Source organism: Stenella coeruleoalba (assembly GCF_951394435.1).
Source record: "Stenella coeruleoalba genome assembly, chromosome: 13".
Classification (NCBI taxonomy): Eukaryota; Metazoa; Chordata; class Mammalia; order Artiodactyla; family Delphinidae; genus Stenella; species Stenella coeruleoalba.
The window spans coordinates 43,460,501-43,479,928 of record NC_137159.1 but is presented as its reverse complement, the minus strand read 5'-3'; the positions used below and the strand labels follow the sequence as shown (position 1 = coordinate 43,479,928).

Below are 19,428 nucleotides of genomic sequence, written 5' to 3'. Positions count from 1 at the left end.
TAGGCCAGTACTGACGGGGGGAGACAGAGGACTGCAGGGGAATGAAGTGGCTGGTTACTCTCAGATCACAGGAGGTTGAATCTGAGAAGGGGACAGAAAAAAATGTCTCCGCCTTCCTCTTGAGGTGGGAGTCGGGGGCAGTCTACTGTCACTTCCCTTTATGCTCCTCTCACCAAGGCAACTTCTTGGACAAAGACGATGAGACTCAGGGGAATGGTTCCCTGTGGCTAAGGCTGCAGACTGGGCCAAGTGGCTCTTTCAGGTGATGTTAACCGATCTCCCATGAAGGGGCTCAGGCTCCCTTCTGTGTGTCTGTTGAGATGAACCATTAGCAAAGCCATCATGTCCAGGGAGCTGAAAGTCTCTTTGCCTGGTGGTAGACCCATGGCAAATGCATCCATCAGGCTGGTGGTTGGCTCCATTTTGGGAGCCCCCCCCCCAAAATGATAATAATCATTTTTTTGACATTCCAGATTAAAATAACTAGCCCGAATCTCAAAGTGGCTCTTCAAATTAGTGGGCAAAGTGTCTTAATCACTCAGTTTCAAAAGATGTCCCTCCATACCCCTGGAAATTAATTTAGAGGCTGTCTTTCTTTGAGAATAGAGAAGCAAAGAGAGAAAACTCATTTCAATCTGACTTTTAGTCAGTTTTAGAGGGACAAGGTCGCAATTGATGTTTGAAGGGAAAAAATAGAGCCCCAGATGCTTCGAGGAGCCAGGAAACCTTCCATTTGCTTCTCAGCCTTAAAGAACACACCCTCAGGAAGATGACTGAAGCCTGGGAAGTTATGAATATCAAAATAACTAAATAAGAAAGCCAGTGAACAGCTGCAATTTTCTGCCATGAGGCTTTTAGTTTTGTTTTGTTTTTTCCTATTTAAGGGATAGGAAACCTTTTATGCATTGGGTTTTCCAATTGATTCCAAGAGTATATTATACTAATAGATAGTAGCTTTACAAAATAAAAAGACGTTTGGCTTTCTATTCTGAATTTCAGGCATGGGGGTGCATCACCACTTTTATATCACACTTATTCACTCTGATGAAAGAAAAGAAGATTGAGCGTCAAAAGCTGAAGGTCATCCATACAGTTGTCGCAATAGCAATCTGTGTACCTTTAACCCTATGGAGGAAAAGTAATTACCCTTTGGCTTCTGGTGACCTCAACTAACCTTTGTTGAAGGGCCGGAGAAAATAAAGGCTGACCATCAGCTTGCCCTCGCTGCCCTGGGCTTAACCTGCTGTGTGAATGAAGAACAACCCAACAATAGGATGAGAGGATGTTGCCATGGAAATAGCCCTGGCCGAAGGAGCAAAAACCAGAAATTTATCACGATTAATTGTTTTATTAAGAACCTCCCATCTTTTGCATTATTCCCTGGGGAGGGGGGAGGATGGGCTCTCATTTAGATCTTACAGGAGAAAAATTCTGGTCAAATAAATGAAGCAGCCCATACAGTAAAACCATTAAGTTGTAGCTAGAACTAGACAGCTTTCTGAGAGGATCTATATCTTCACATAATCTATACAGATGCAAATGCGAACAGCCAGGATGAGGGCCTAGGAAGCTCACGCTACCAGGCAAATCAGTTGAGGTACAGGTTTGGGCATCTGTCTTTGAATATTTTCAGCAGATGTTGCCTGTGCTTCCATGCCTAGGCAAGGTCTGGAAAGTATAGGTAATCATATTTAATAGCATATCAGTGAACAGAAATGCAATGTCACTTTTTGTTGTCCTTATTTAACCTTTATGTTAAATAGAATCTAAGTTCTATGTGTTTTTAAGGTGAGTTCATTCACATTAGAGAATAGAAACTTGCCATCCAATTATGTTCAGATTAAACTAGACTAGCCCAAGATGCTCTGGCTGCTATAGGCTAATTGAAGGAAAAAGAAACCAAGTGAGTGAGAGACAGTTCTTTTATGGAGAGCCTGAAAGTTCTCTCTCAGGTATAAACAGACTTCTTTAGAAGTAATAATATTGATTTTTCACATTAGAATGTTTTCGTTTATTTTATTTTTCATTTTAGTGCAAGGATGAAATTAGACTTTTAGAAAGTAAAAATGTGGATGTTTTTATTAGCTCTTTCATTTATTTCTATTATGTGGATTAATGAATCGTTAAGTAAATGAGAACTGGATATTACCTTTTCCCTTCCTTCCTTCCTTCCTTCCTTCCTTCCTCCCTCCCTCCCTCCCTCCCCCCCCCTTTCTTTTTCTTTCTTTCTTTCTTTCTTTCTTTCTTTCTTTCTTTCTTTCTTTCTTTCTTTCTTTCTGTGGATGCTAGAGTAGCAATGTGAAACACTCATTTGTTGTATTTCCTAAATAGTGAGTTATTCGTGTTAATCAGTTTTTAAAATAATTTGAGGTACTAAAACAAAGCAGGTGGATAAGCTCAGATATTGATTTTCTCTTTAACGGTTATTTCATCAGTGAAACTAACCACCGATAAAGGAAAAAAAGCATAGCAGATGTCTACTGAAGACCCCGTTCACAATGAGAAGATTTTTATTTATTTTTTTTGTCAGGGCATAAGATGCCAACCTGAGTTTCATTTATGCATTTTAACTCCAGGTGTTTACAGGAACTTACTCTCGAACTGGAGAGAAGGATTATTCAGCTTTTATTAGAACTTGGAAAGTTATGTTTAATAGATATAAACTTTTCAAACAAAAGGATGCTGTTTGCAATCTGTTAACTAACAATGAAATCCAATTCTTGGGCTTCCTGTTTACTCATCTCCTAACTGCAGTTAGTTTGTCACTCATTCTCCGTGTTTCTCCTATTGTTGGGGCCAGAATTCTCTGTGTGCCGACACTCCGGTACCTGCGGCCTTAAGGCCCATCTCAAATAGTATAGTAGACGTGGCTTGACTTAAATAAACTGTGGCCTTTGGCAGACTTTTACTCTTTTTCTCTGCTATAGGTAACAGTTTTTCTTAAGTGGCGGCAACACATCTCTAAAAATAAACCTGCAACAAGGTCCTGCTTGTGCTTACCTTAGAGTTCAGCAGCACCTTGCTTGTGATCATGCTTCTTCATTCCCGTGTGCTTTAGTTTTCTGGGGGAGCCCATACCTGCTTGTAGGGCACTAATAATGTTCCTTCTGGCTGTGGTACCTGCAGCGTTGATCTTGGTCTTCAAGGTCCTCACTATATTGCGACCATCTCCAGATTTTCTGTGTTTATTAACCCTCAGCTGGACAGCTTGACTGAGGCAGTGGAACCAAAAGTGAAGACGGTAAGGGGTTTCTGTTGTTTTACCTGTTTGGGCCAATAGAAGAGTGAAAGAGAGAATGATGATCCAGATCAAAAGGTAAAAAACAAGGTTTATCTGTCCTTATGTGAAGGCAGCAGATATCTACTTGGCCTCCCCCATTCAAAATAATTGTGCATACTTTCTGCTGGTTTGGGTCATCAGTTTTGTATTAAAATTACTGAAAGATGTCTTACTACATATAGTTTACTTGTGGACTGCATTTTTATTGCTCTAATTTTGTTTAGAGGAAAGACATCATATGCATTTATTTAATTTACATAGAAATCTTCCCAAAATAGTTTTGCAAAGAACAGGGTAGATCAAATCTCTCAGTGACTAGGTATTTAAATGAAGACATGAGAGTATTACTGATTTATAACTAATAGTGTTTCAACTTAACTGCTCTTCAATAATACCCATAAAAAATGATATTAAAGTATGAAGAGTCATTTAAAAGATGAAGACTACCGAGAATAGTTCTATATACTTTTCTAGTTCTCTACTCTTTGCTTCTAATCCCTAATCCTATGTATGCACACGACTGCTAAATAAATGTACTGCTAAATAAATGTAAATGAGGGACTAAATACAATATTCCAGAAACAAAAAGATAGTTATGCAATAAATGAAAGAAAAAACTAGATAACAAATATATATTTGGAAAAATGTTAAAATTGCCATTCTGTACACCTTGAATATATGTATTTAAAAAACAACATGGAATTTTGTTATGAGAATTTAAGATAATTTTTAGAGAACATACATATTTGAAAAAGCAACATGATATTTTGTCAACAGAGTGTACAGTAATGTTGAGTTGAATGGATACTTTCAACTGAAGGGGGAATAAAAAGCTATTTTAACAGCTTATGGGTATTAATACTACCAGCTCCAAATTAAGCATACATTAATGGCATGGCATTATTCTGCTACATTCTGTATTTAAAATATCTTTCCAAGTATTATGTGCAGTGTAATAGATCATATATTGAACATAGGATATTTTAGGGGAATACCTAACTGTGATATTAACACTGTATTTGGGTTCAAGGATGCAAAAAACATTGTTAAAAATTATATGGTATCAGTGTTCCTCATAAAAGGACATATTTCAGTCTTTTTCAACAGACTGATAGAAATATAATGCTGTTAAGCTCCCTAGAGTTTCAAGCACAATGTAGAAGGAAGGTAATTTACAAAAATAAATTTAGATCTATTTAAATACATTTCAAAAAACAAAGATATTCCCAAGAAATGGTCATATATGCCTTTCACAAAGTCTTACATGGTTCATCCTGAGTTTGAAGCAGGGAGTAGGAATTTAATAAAACATGTCATTTAAATCTGTATATTATGTCATTCTAAAGCAAACGTTTAACCCAGTTTAAAGTCCCAACCACCAGAATTCCATATACAATAGTGCCATGTATCCAGCTAGGAAGTAGCTGGATTCGGTGCCGTCTAGTTGCACCTTCACACCACAAGCACATAAGTACAGTTAATATCTAAGCTTTCAGCAAGAGTATCAGTTACCCTAAAAGTTACCTTCAAGATTAAATACCTTTAAATGCTGCAGCGCTCTGGATTTCCAGTTAACCAAACTATATTTCCAGCAGAAACTCATGGAGTATAGAGTAGTTCTTGTCTGTAAGCCCTTCCTGCTGGTCTTCTTAGGAAGCGGTGCTGGAACGTTTTATTGTTTTTAAATCCTGTTGATAATTTGACTCTCTGTCAACTAGTGCTGTCGACCCATCACTAGCCTTTCTTAGGATGGAGATGACTGGAAGGTTGAAGGGCTACAGGCCATACATCATCTTCCCCTTCTCAGTGTACCTTAGTATGAACAAGGCATCAGGACTCTGAGGAAAGGAGGGAGAGCTGAGCCATCATATATTCCACAGATTGCAGGCTTTCCCTCTGTCCTGCAGTGCTGGAGAAGGGGATTATTGCTGCAGGAAAAAAAATCTGGCCACACTGTAGAAATAATCACCGCAGTTCAGCTCGCCCCCCACCTCCCTCTGTTCTCTCTCTCTCTCTCTCTGTCTCTCCCTCTCTCTCTTTCTCTCTCTCTGTGCGAGGCCCCAGCTGATTCAGGCTGCATCCATCCATACATAAATCATTCCCCTTATTCTATTGGTTACATGGTACATGGCAAGTATTGATTTTTTCTGTTGCCTCATTGCTGGAGAACACTTGGTTTTTGTGAGACAGAAAAAGAAGAAAAAGAAAAAGAAAAAAAAAAAAGGACAGACCAAACCAAAAAAAAAAAAAAAAAAAAATCCTCACTGGAGTTTAGTCTAGATAAAAAATAATCAGGCAGATTTGCACCATCCTAACGACAAGCGTGTTCCAAAACGAGCATACTTTGGGGAGGCCCTTTCCTATCTGTTTGCGTGTTCTTGCAGTATACTCTGTCTCAAAATAAAAAAGAACTGTTCCCAGTTAAGAAGAGCTCTGGGTTCAGGAATTAAGAACAGCATACAGAGAGGGAGACGGTCTCTCATTGTGCAGGGCAAGGAGTCATCTAATTGATCACCATTAAACCAGGAAAAAAAGAAAGTTTAGGTAAAACACAGCTTGCTCTAAAAATAAGAATAAGGAGGCAAGAATAATGCCTCATGGCCAAATGACATGTATGGGACAGGAAGAAAGATGTTTCTCTAGGTTTATTTTGTGTGGTGATAAAATGTGCAAGTGTGCCTTGTTTGTGTGAAAATGTAAATATAGAATGTGCCTCAGCTGTCAAAATATTGTGTCTTCTCATACTTAGAGAAAAGACAGAACTAAAAAAGTGAATTGGTCTTAGTTTAGGATTCTGACATTTGGGTATCGGAGATAGAGTGTTCTTCAGAACCTAAGTTAAAACACCCAAGAGTCTTAATGTATGACTTGTCACAAAGACCAATTTGTTTTAAAGTGATAGTGGCTCTTGGACTCAATCCAAAGGGGTTTTATTTCTGAAATATCAAAATGATTTCTTCATGAGGTAATTCGATCCAAAGAATCATTCCAATATACAAGGAGATTATTGTAATGAGGAAATCATTATAAGAAGGTTATAGAGCAAATATAAGGAGTGAAAAGACAGTAAAAAGCCCAATTTTAATTTTGTAAACCTATGTGACAATTGATAATCTAACAAAGGGTGAAGTTTAGGAACAAACACAGTTCAGCATGTACACAGGTGACAAGATATTTTCTTTTGGGTTCTACTTAGAGTCATCAACTAACAAATGTACCATGCACCAGTTGCAGATGAGGAGTAGTAAGGGCTTCTTTAACCTACTTTAAGGTTTAAAAGAATTCCTCCTAACCCGAAATATTTACTCTGCACAATAAAAAGAGTCTATTAAGTTAAACTGTCACTAACCTCAGAAGTCAGACTAGGATTTCCCCTCTTTTGCCTCACAAAACTGTGCTGGGGAATTCTTTTTGTTCTTTTCATCTGTCAGTTTACTTTGTGGCCATTGGTGCTTGGTTCATGTTTATGATAGGGTCTGCTCAATAGAAGATTCTGTGGAGCGGAGCTGCAAGGGGCATGTCCATGGGAGTTGTGGCCAGCCCATCTGGGTGTGTGGCCCTTCTGGGCACAGAATAATACGTCTCTTTCTTCTTATTGTTAAGTTCATTTTATTGAAGGACTCCGAACATCTCTTTTTGTATAGAAGTACTAGTTTATCTAACTTGCCATTTCAAGGGAACCTCTGTGAATGAAAATGTGGAAGGAGTGAGACCTGCATGGAATTTTATCCAAATTAATGTTTTGTTGTGTTGTTTTGTTTGTGTGGCTCTTGTCCTTTTGGTTTCCAATTTAGATGCATGTTCTCTCAGTAATCTCATATCCACATACCAAGGAGAGTAAGATGCCTCTCTACCTTCCTACATGGTGAAGGAGTCCATAAAGGACTTAGAGCATTTTAGATTTAAAAGGGAAACAGACAAGAAAATAACAACAAAAGCTATAGGAAACCCTTTGAACCTGACCTCTTCCTTTGCTCTGCTTCATCCTTTCCTGATCCAACAACTTGAGCAACTGTTTATTGACCACTTACTGTGGACCAGGGATTCGCTGGAGCGAGGGGAGTCTGCCAAGCTAAATGCTGGTGCCCTATCCCAGCGCAGGGACCTATCCCAGCAAACATCCTGTGTCTAGGCTGCTGCCCAGCAGAGGCGCGTCTCTCACGTGGTGAGCCTTCGGCTCTGTCACTCCTTTGAGCTCTCTGTAGGCCGCTTCTCTAGAAAAGTCATATAATTACATTAAGTATTAATACCCTTTTATCTCCATTAACTGTAACAAGACTTAAGTGGCCAACACAGAGCCTTGCCTATAGCACATACTCAACAGGAATTTATGTTAATTTGAGACACTGTCGGTCCGAAAGGAGAGAGAATTATAATCAAAGCTAATGATTATTACGTGGTGAGGGGGTTAAAAGCATTGTCATGTAATTTTCACAACCCTGTTTCTAAATAACCTTATTTTATTCCCATTTTAAAGATGAGGAAATGGAGGTGGAGACAGGTCAATTGAGCTGCCCAAGCCTGCCCAGCTGCTAAATGGGGGAATTGGGTTTGAGACTCCTGCTTCTCTTACACACCACTCAGTCTAGAGGAGCAGTGGCAGCTGGCAGAGGCCCTTAAATTCCAACTGGGAGTCTTTTGAGAGAGGTTATGACCAGGAAATGGCTTCTGTGCTGGCCCTAAAGCATGTTGCATTCCATAATTTTTATACCTTATGGGTACGCTTTGACTCACCATAAAAAAAAAGGAAACATATTTAAAATCTTCTAGTGGGGATTACTATTAGAAGGAGTTTGTGTGTGTGTGTGTGAACCCTTTTGAACATAAATATATCTTTTAGATACAAAAATGTTTATCCTTTAAATTGTCTGTTAAGGCAGGTCTGGACATTCATGGATGGAATTTACCTAAGGTGAGGCTCACCTGTGGAAGTGACAGTGGCAGGCCCCAGCGAATGGGAATCCCAGGCAGAATTCAAACACTGCCTCTGAGCAACAGTGACTCTCCATGGCAAGTGGCAGGTATGCTCATTTGAATTCATAGGTTTTCTTTTTTTTTTAATTTATTATTATTTAAAACATTTATTTTGTCATTTCCTTTTTTACTAAAGTATAGTTGATTTACAACATTATATTAGTTTCAGTTGTACAACATAGTGATTCAATATTTTTATAGATTATACTCCATTTAAAGTTATTGTAAAATATTGGGTATATTCCCTGCGCTGTACAATATATTCTTATAGCTCATTTACTTTATACATAGTAGTTTGTACCTCTTAATTCCCTACCCCGTCTTGCCCCTCCCCCATTCCCTCTCCCCACCGATAACCACTAGTTTGTTTTCTATATCTGTGAGTCTGTTTTGTTATATTCATTCGTTTGTTGTATTTTTTAGATTCCACATATAAATGATAACATACAATATTTGTCCTTCTCTGTCTGATTTATTTCACTAAGCATAATAGCCTCTAGGTCCATTAATGTTGCTGAAAATGGCAGGATTTCATTCTTTTTTATGCTGAGTAGTATTCCATTATCTATATCTATATCGATATCTATCTATATATATATCACATATTCTTTATCCATTTATCTGTTGATGGACACTTAGTTTGCTTGCATATCTTGGCTATTGTAAATAAAGCTACTATGAACATTGAGGTGCATGTATCTTTTCAAACTAGTGTTTTCTTTGGATATATACCTAGAAGTGGAATTTCTGGATCATATGGTAGTTTGGGTTTTTTTTTAATTTTTATACAATGTTTAGAGGTTACTTTCTATTTACAGTTACTACAAAATATTGTACAATACATCCTTGAACCTATCTTACACCCAATACTTCGTACCTCCCACTTCCCAACCCCTATATAGCCCCTCTCCACCCCACTGGTAACCACTTGTTTGTTTTCTATATCTGTCTGCTTCTTTCTGTTATATTCACTAGTTTGTTGCAATTTTTAGATTCCATATATGTGATATCATACAGTATTTATCTTTCTCCACCTGACTTATTTCACTTAGCATAATGTCCTCCAAGTCCATCCATGTCGTTGCAAATGGCAAAATTTCTTTTTTATGGCTGAGTAATATTCCACTGTGTGTGTGTGTGTGTGTGTGTGTGTGTGTGTGTGTGTGTGTGTATCACATCTTCTTTATCCATTCATCTGTTGATGAACACTTGGGTTGTTTCCATGTCTTGGCAATTGTAAATAATGCTGCTATGAACATTGGGGTGTATGTATCTTTTCAAAGCAGTGTTTTTAGATTTTTGGATATATACCCAGGAATGGAATTGCTGGGTCAGATGGTAGTTCTATTTTTAGTTTTTTGAAGAACCCCCTCATACTGTTTTCTTCAGTGGCTGCCCCAATTTACATTCCTACCAACAGTGTACCCTTTTCTCCATATCCTTGCCAACATTTGTTATTTGTAGACTTTTTGAAGAGAACCAAAACACGACTCTTTTAAAATTCTCTTCTAATCAAACACTGCCAGGCGAGACTAAATAAACTGTGAGGGAATATTCATCTGTAACATTATTTCCTGATCTTTTGAAAAATTTTGAGGTAGGAAGAAGTATAGTCGTGAAGCAGGTTGATTAGCTTGTTTGCAGCCAGTCCCTTAAAGGAGGAAGCCTGTTTAAACCTGTCCTGCCGGGACTAAATTAAGATTTTCCTGCCCAAGTGCCTTCCTTCCCAGTGCTCTTGGTCTCTGTAACACAGAGTGATTTACTTATAAAGCATTTATGCACGGCTTCCCTGGTGGCGCAGTGGTTGAGAGTCCGCCTGCCGATGCAGGGGACACGGGTTCGTGCCCCAATCTGGGAGGATTCCACGTGACGCGGAGCGGCTGGGCCCGTGAGCCATGGCCGCTGAGCCTGCGCGTCCGGAGCCTGTGCTTTGCAACAGGAGAGGCCCGCATACCGCAAAAAAATAAAAAAAAATTTTAAAAAAGCATTTATGCAAGTATTGAGGGCCAAGAGGTATTTCAAGATGTAACAAATAACAATAATATTAATAATAATTATAGGGTTGATACTAATGTAGAAAAACATCATCAGGCATACATTTTCCTTCCTTTTCATTAAATCTCTGCCATTGCTTTTGGTCTTCTTAGTGCCCATCTGACTTACAGATTGGCCAATCTCCAGACCAAGATCCAGAAGGTACATTATGACAGTAGAAACCTGAGAGCACACCCCAATAAATCCTGCTCTCCAGCCATTTGCTTGGTCCCCAGCCTGCATCAGCAGTAGACAAATCCCAGCAAACAAGGGCTGTCCAAATTATCAGCACTCGTTTCATGGCCTGGATGGAAAAACAAAAGAGGTATGGGAGCCTATGAGGGAGAAAACCCAACCTATACCCTGTGTTTTAAAACTGGGCCAATAAGAACTAGGGAACGGTTATTTTACCTGAATTTATTGCTTAGCAACAAAGGCTCTACCTCCAGAGAATGCTATTCTGCGGGTTACCAAGTAACTGACTGTGACAATTACCAAACAGTTGGCTAAGTAATCTACATACCCTTTAACCTCTGCCAGCTGAACAAGGGACTGTGGGCAGCTCCCAAACAATAGACACACATTTAATATTTTATTGAAGAGCTGACAGAAGCCACAGCTGTATGGGTTCTGCAGCCACATAGATTTAACTATTTTCATTTGGACATCTGTCTTTCCAGGATCTGCTGTGCTCAAAGGGTTGTTGAAGCAGGGGAGACACCAGAAACAGTTTCTATCAGAAGACTACCTTGTAGAGCTTTGGGGGAAAATATTTCTTAAACACAAAGTGCAAAGTTTTGTTGAGAATGAAGGCCCCTCAAAGATAGTCATTTAGAGAAAGGCAAAACAAAATCTGGTGCTTCGCAGTTTCTTATTGGTAAATGCTGAGTTGGCCTGGCTACAGAATATAACATGTACACAATTGATTAGAACCTTCCAGCACTCTTAGATGTAGACAAGTGAGTATCACCATTTTATGTTATTTAGTTATTTTTATTACTCAAATATTCCCAGGTGGCCTTTATTTCACAAAATTATTTCCATTAAAATTATTTCCTATACCACTTTTACTATATGATCCTATTCAAATGAAAATCAATTGGCAAATTCACAAATTATACACTTTTAAGTCATTTCTTCTACTTTGAGGCTGTATACATCAGCCAGCATCAGTGCCAAAGACTGAGTCAGTGAATTCCTAATGCTCTTCCATTAACCTCGACACGGACTTTCACGTTAGGTCAAGTATCCATTATACCAAAGCAGCTTCTGAATCATATGTCACCTGGCCCAGGTGGAGGCTTAGATGTTCTTGTGTGGTTTCCCCAGCCCGTTACTAAATTAATTAGCCAGTCTCTGAAGACTGTGGCCTACATGGGATGAAGTCTACTGTCATGAAGGATGATGGAAACCCCCCCCAAAATTTTAGGAAATAGGGTAAAAATGAGGAAAACTTCTGCATGAGACCTGTATTAATTTTCTGTTACCACAAACTTAGCGGCTTAAAACATCACAGTTTTATCCCTTTACAACTCTACTGGTCTGAAGTCCAGTGGGCTAACCTTCAAAATGAAGGTGTCGGCCAGGTTTTTTTCCTTCTGGAGGCTCTGGGGGGAATCAGTTTTCTTACCTTTTCCAGTTTCTAGAGGTCACCTGCATTCCTTGGTCTGTGGTCCCTTCATCTTGAAACTAGTGACAAGTTGTTGAGTGTTTCTTGTAAGTCTCTTCAGTCTTTGTCTCCCTCTTCTACTTTTAATCCTGGATTATCTGGGTAGGCCCAGTCAAATCATATTAAGTTCAGCTGGTTAGCAACCTTAATTCCATCTGCCACCTTAGACTCCCTTTTGTTTTATATCACAACAAATTAACAGGTTCCAATGATTAGGACTTGGAAAGGGAGGGAGGGGCACGGGGGCATTATACCAACCACAAATCTGAACAGTTTACGTTTGTAGAGCTGAACACACAATTTTTAAGGGCAGAACTGTGTCTATATGGCACATACTTTTGATGGGCCGGTCGAGTTGCAGAAAGGTGGCCCCAGGGAGGGGCCTACTAGGCTAAGGCAAAACAGCAGGAATCACCCCAAGGAATAAAGTGGTTAAGAATCACGAGGTCTGGGGAACAGCTGGATAAAGGCAGTTATAAGGAGGGAAGGACATTGCCATAGGAGGAGGGTCAGTCAGTGAGCAATTCCCAAGGGAGAAACAGCCAACAAGTTCGACAACAGCATTGTTACATATTCAACTAAGACCTTGGCTGTGCTTACATACCAGACCTCCCCCACCCACCTCTCCCAGATTCTGAGTAAAAATCCAAAAACCCGCCTTGTTCCAGTTGAGACAGGCTGTGTTTTACTCGGAGTCAACAAATGAAGACGACGTGGGAAATCACATCACAAAAACTTGCAGACAGCTTGAGGAGGGCCCAGGACGTGGGGGGAAAGGCAGAGGGGTGCCTCGAGACAATGTTTATTAATTTGCAAAAGGACAGAGGCCCAGCTAACATCAGGACTGCTGCAGGGCAGGAGCTGTCACTAGAGCAACAGTGGTCTGCACCTACGAGAGCAGCCGAGACAAGGCTAAGTTCAATCTGAGGACACTTGGCATCTTGCCGTCTTGGCTGCCCAGCCTTCTCTGCTTAGACCCTGCTTCAGGAACAGACTTTAACAAACCTTCCCAAGCCAAGTGGAACTCTTCAGCCACATTGAGCTAGAAAGTCAAAGCCTATCACACACAGACTGAAGATACTGAACAACAAGAGAGGAAAGGCCTGACCACCACACCCTAATGAGAGCTACTACTGTGGGGACAATCGCTCAGCCACCCTCCAGAATCACCCAGTAGGTGTCTGAGCACAATCCTTCCTGACAGCCGAGCAGGCCCAAACTGCAGTGTGATCTCTCAGCAAGATAAAAACGATTAGAGAGGGCTTCCCTGGTGGCACAGTGGTTGAGAGTCCGCCTGCCGATGCAGAGGACACGGGTTCGTACCCCAGTCCAGGAGGATCCCACATGCTGCAGAGCGGCTGGGCCCGTGAGCCATGGCCACTGAGCCTGCGCGTCCGGAGCCTGTGCTCCGCAATGGAAGGGGCCACAACAGTGAGAGGCCCGCGTACTGCAAAAAAAAAAAAAACAACCCAAAAACGATTAGAGAAGCAGTGGTCGGTTCCTTTTACACTGGGCAAGTTCCTGTAGTGTGGATCAAGACCAGGAGAGATTTATTCCCCTGTCGGAAGAGGACATGCCCTGGAGAGCCAACTCAAATGCAGGACCTTACCTTGTAGGCCTCTTCTGTTATGTATCTTAAGACTAAATCCATGAAAGGCCAAGTTTCCGTTCTGAAGGAAAGTGGTCCACTTGAATCACTGCTAACACAGACTTGTAGGACTCTAGACCTGGCCAATGCTTGTTGGTCAGGACCCAGGCAGGCCTGCCTCACTTCTGCCTCATGGGGCAGTAGGGGACCCATGTTCATCTCACCAGCATCTGAAACTCAGCCTTCCTTCCTGACTGAGAATCTCCCTTCACATGCCAGGGGCTGGCTCAAGAATGGGTATGTGACCCACTGCTGGGCAATGAGTTATGACAAAAGGGCTTTCTGGAAGTTTCCTTGAACCACAAGAAGGTTTCTCTTCTTCTTCTGGAATGGTCTAGTGTCTTGATATGCTGCTATAGCCATCTTTCCACCAGCCTGATGAAGCCAACACTGAGGCTGGTGGAGCAGAGAGGAAACATTCATTTCCTTCATGGGAAGCTGAATCAACCCCCTACGACAGGACAGGACTCTCTGCCATGTGAGAGACTGAATTTCCTGGCTGTCCAGGCCTGCCTGAGATAGGATGTCTGTAACAGGAGTTCAAGCCAAGTGGTGTGAAAAGGCCCAATCAGAGCTTATATTTTGGGAAGCAAAATGCTAGGTGAATGGAGAGAAGGCGGTCACATGCCAGTCGGGTGGCTGTACCTGGAGCTTTGTGAAGCTGACTGTAGAGTCAAGGTTTGGAAACACTGTTCCCAGGCTGATGGGACAGTGCTCTGTCATCTGCATGTCTGTGCCTCCTGGCATTAGACCTCCTCCATGGAGGTCACCTGGAATTCTCTTCCTTGTGATTGAAAAGAATCCAATAAACATGTCCCTGGGAATTAATTTGCCATTGGTTCATGTGGAGGATTAACCAACTGTTCTCTAAAATGCCTTGTTCACTAGGGGCAGAACAGGAATAAAGAAGCAGATGTAGAGAATGGACTTGAGGACACGGGGCGGGGGGAAGGGTAAGCTGGGACGAAGTGAGAGAGTGGCATGGACATATATACACTACCAAGTGTAAAATAGCTAGCTAGTGGGAAGCAGCCGCATAGCACAGGGAGATCAGCTTGGTGCTTTGTGACCACCTAGAGGGGTGGGTAGGGAGGGTGGGAGGGAGACGCAAGAGGGAGGGGATATGGGGATGTATGTATACATAAGCTGATTCACTTTGTTATACAGCAGAAACTGACACAACATTGTAAAGCAATTATACTCCAATAAAGATGTTAAATAAATAAATAAAATGCCTTGTTCAGAATCCAGTTAAAGCAGAAAGATTAAATCCAAGCACAGCGCTGGGGATGGAAGGAAGGGAGACACAAAAGGCAAGATGGGTTTAGAAACACATATCCCAGTGGCAGAGGAAGCTCGGCCACACGTGCTTGGTGGCAATCCAGACGCCTCATTGCCTATGGCTACTCCAAGAAGGGGGAAGGGAAATGAGCTTGCTCTTCCCCATTTACATTAATCCCACTTCTGTTTGAGATTTAGACATGTAATAAGCTTCTGTTTCTTCAGGCAAAAGACATTTTAAGGGTGACATTTAGGGTGAAATTCCCTAGAGGGGACATTCAGCGTAGTGAATAGTGACATCGGCCTTGGGGCACAAAAGTACACTTGGCACTTACTGGTTGGGTGACCCTAGGCAGTGTTATTACTTCATCCCTGAACCTCAGTTTTCTCATCTATAAGATGGGGATAATAATAGCACCTGTTTCGGAATCATGAAGATTAAATACATTAATGCAAGGGAGACACGTATGTGCCTGGTACATAGTAAGCACTCGACAAGTGTGAGCTATTGCTATTTATACTCACTATCTTCAACAGGGATGGAAGCTTCACACAGAGAACGGTAGGGTTCAGCCACTCGCATGTTCTCCTGGCTCCTGAAACAAGCTGCCCTCACCCCAGTTTGTCCAAGCACATCAACGTAGTTGTCCCTAATCTTATTACCACCATGTTAACCCCAGGAGAATTGGATTGAGATATCCTGGTTCTAAAGGACCCTATTATAAACCCAAATTACGTACCAAGTAATTTCTGTTCTGGACTCTGAGGGAAACAAAAATCTCAAGATATATTTGCATACATTATTTGAATGCGTGTCTTTAGGAGTTTTACTTACATCTAAAAATACTTTCCCCTGTACCTGTGAAACCCCCAAATGCCTATGCTTCAAGTCGCGGGCTTACACATTTTCCACCCACAAACAGCTGTGGAAGGTGAGTCTGTTGCACACTGGAATGTCCTAAATAATTTAGAGAAGACCTCACTATAACCCCTCCCCCCTCCTGCCTCCACAAGACCCACTGAGGGCACCAGAGAAAACCTATTTTTACGAAATGAAATCATGAATGTTTGAAACTTGTCTTTTGAAAACAAACATACCAGAACCTCCACATCCATGTCATTAGTGGTCATTTTTAAAAGCTTTGCTCCTGTTTCAGTTTTGATGCTACTGTGAGAGACATCTTTGGAATCTTCACAATTAGTTTACCATCCCGTAATAAAGCCCATCGTCTTACTCGATAGTCACATTTCATTCGGGACCAACTGGATAATCTAGCACCTAGAACAGTGTCTAGCACACAACTGCCCTCAGTCCATATTTTTTGAATGAATGAGTGAATGACTCCAGCTTCATCCACCCATCTTATTAACCAGAAAGCTCTAAGTGAACTTGGCTGATTCAAAAATTCAAATTCACATCCACTAGATGAAGATTTGCCACTTTTGAAAATATTCAAAGGAATCTAATGTTCATTCATTCATTCTTTTATTCATTGAATGTTTATAAGGTGCCATCTTTTTTCTTTTTTACATCTTTATTGGAGTATAGTTTACAATGGTGTGTTAGTTTCTGCTTTATAACAAAGTGAATCAGTTATACATATACATATGTTCCCATATCTCTTCCCTCTTGCGTCTCCCTCCCACCTCCCCATCCCACCCTTCTAGGTGGTCACAAAGCACCGAGCTGATCTCCCTGTGCTATGCGGCTGCTTCCCACTAGCTATCTATTTTACGTTTGGTAGTGTATATATGTCCATGCCACTCTCTCACTTCGTCCCAGCTTCCCCTTCCCCCTCCCCATGTCCTCAAGTCAAGGTGCCATCGTATAACAGGTAGTAGATTCCATTTGATCCAGAACCAGAGTTTCTTATTTTGTGACTCTCCATGGCACATCGTACACCGGGCCAGGAGATGAATTTCTCTGCCTTCTATGGCCTGGCCTGTTCCTTCCTCTTAGAATGTTTTTATGGATAAGTAGTCCATTGTGTTTTGCATTGGTCACAGCTAAGAAAAAAGAAAAAATCTGGCCCTACTTACCAGAGCAGTGTAATAGCAGTTTGACAGCCTGAGGTTTGTTTAAAATACTGTGCTTTAATGGATTAATGGCCTTTCAGCTGAAAAAGATCACCATTAGCTGAAACGGTGGGTTGAATGCTAAAATTTGATCAGACAGCCCCTGTAAATCTTAATATCTTTAGAATTTCACATAAGTTTTCCAGTCCTATACATTCTAGAGGTACTGGTTTTTCTAAACATCTATAAATATACTGACTATTTTTGGAGATGAAAGCTCCTTTAATGTTTTGAAATGTAATTCAAATGTCATGCATTTTCCATGAGTACACAACTCTCTGAGTATTTCCTACCTATGTCATCAAGCTAGTAAATCCTGTATGAATAATAGCTACCACTTATTAAACCCCTACTACATGCCAGCCATTTTATGTATTTCACCTTTATTCCTTGAATCAACTCTGCATGAAAGATGTTGTCAACCCAATTTTAAAGATGAGGAAACGGAAACTCAGACAAGTTTAATAATTGACCCAATTAGTGAGTAACAGACTTGGGATTCAAAACTTATCCGCTGGGCTCTGAAATCCATGTTTTTTTCTAGTACACTGCAAAAATCCCATGCTTTTTCTTCATAAAACATTTTTTTTTTTAGAATGAGAACAATCTGAAGACTTTGACCCTAATACAGAAATACAGAAATAATTCCTTAAACTTTAACATTTATTCGGCGAGACATTCACTAAGAACCTACTCTTGCTTATGTCCTGTGCTAGCTGCTGATGAAACAGCATTCGTAAGATAGAACACTTCTCTAAGAGAAATTGCAAGTGTAGCTGGGAGGGCAGAGACATGTACAGCCGATGAAAACACAGTTGGGATGAGGATTATAGTAGAGCTACAAACTCAGGGCTGCAAGACACAGGGGAGAAGGGACGTTGTGGGGACAATGGCAGTTGAAGAAGGCTCACTGTTTCATCTATGCCTTGAGGGATGAGGGGCATCCAATGGGCAGAGAAAGTCTGGAAGGATATTCTAGTCGACATGACCACAAGAATGGCACTGTTGATGAATGTGGGTGGGTCTTCAGGGAAGAGTCTTTCACTTACTGAGGTTGGAGTGTAGTAGTGAGTGCGGAGGACAGTGGTGGGATTGAAAGTTGGGACATCTCAGCAAAAGTGACCTGAGAATTCAACCTAAATGGAATACTTGGCACTTAATTTCCAACACTTTTGGCTTTTCACCTTTTGGTCTTTTACTTTATTTCTTTCCTGATTATTAGAATTATGCATGTTTGCAATGGGAAATTTGCAAAGTATTGATACAAACTAGTGTAACACATCAGAAAAACAAAAAGTCACCCTTGTCTAGTACTGCTAGCATAGCCAGGGGTTTTTATTCACATATTGAAAAGAATTTTGACTGTAAAACTTTGCAGTAGGCTTTTCTTACTTAACTTCTTATTGTGAAGCTACATCACAATACCATCAACAGTGTAGTAGATGTGTGTTTTGTGCCGGCCCATCCCATGTCCCTGTCTTTGGAGTTACCTTGTTCCCAGACCTGCTGAGAAACAGGTAGCCCTTACCAGTTCCATGTCAATGGGATACCCTCTTGCCCAGTGGCCATTAATGGCTGAACTACGTATAGACACCTGACCAAGCTGGGCTTACTGTATCTTCTTCCCAGAAGTTTGGGACAAAGGCACCGAAAGATTGAATCAGTACAATGGTGCTGGGTTCTGGAGCCAGATTTGGCATCAAGGTCAGTTAAAACCACATGCAAACTAAAGTTACAGTGGAGGAGTAGGCACAGTTCCCTTCAGAAGAGAGAGTAGGGCAGGTGTGTGGAGGTCCAGAGAAAGACCACGTAGACAGGGAGAGATGGAGACGGCGAGAGGAGAGAGAAGCTGCTTTATCATTTTCCCGTTCCTATGAGGTGCAGCTGTACTTCCTATACTTCGTTTCAGAGTCCCCATAAGTTTTTCTCAGGAAGTCATTTGAATGGATACTCAATCCCTCAACCAAAACATTCCTACCTATATCAATTTATTTAACATTTTTTTTAACCCTAAGATTTTCCTTTTTTCCCAATTTTTGCTTTCAGTGTTTTAAAATACATACATGCTTTAAAATTTTTGATAGTTATATCTTTGATCTTTTCCTCTGTCATTACTTCCATTGCATTTAAACTTAAATATTCTTTCCCTAATCAGATAAGGTAAAAATTTACCTTTATTTTTTCTGTGGGTTTGAAAAAAATGATATGTCTTCACATTTAAATCTAACTCATATGGAATTTATTTTGGTGAGATGGGGATATTTTTGTTGAGGTGGGGATATAATTGAAATTTTTTTTTAGTGCAAATAGTTAGTTGTCCCAGAATCATCCTCCCCTTTACCACTGATTTTTGATATCTCCTAGATCATATGTTAAGTTTATACAAATTTCACATAGGTCTCTTATTAGGCTATCGATTCTATTTATTCAAAAGAAAATGTTTCTAGTCTATGGACAGTAATGATT

At 40.6% G+C, this 19,428-nt stretch overlaps 1 long non-coding RNA gene across 3 annotated transcripts in view; it reads left to right on the top strand.

Moving 5' to 3' along the window:
• The window catches only part of LOC307196119, a 433,371-nt gene that overhangs the window by 377,675 nt on the left and 36,268 nt on the right, over positions 1–19,428 (top strand). For 2 of the 3 annotated variants that reach the window (XR_013831042.1, XR_013831043.1), the window contains exon 6: positions 8,157–8,301. This is a non-coding gene — a long non-coding RNA (uncharacterized lncRNA). The remainder of the gene's footprint in view (positions 1–8,156; positions 8,302–19,428) is intronic. The other variant, XR_013831041.1, reaches the window with a different exon arrangement.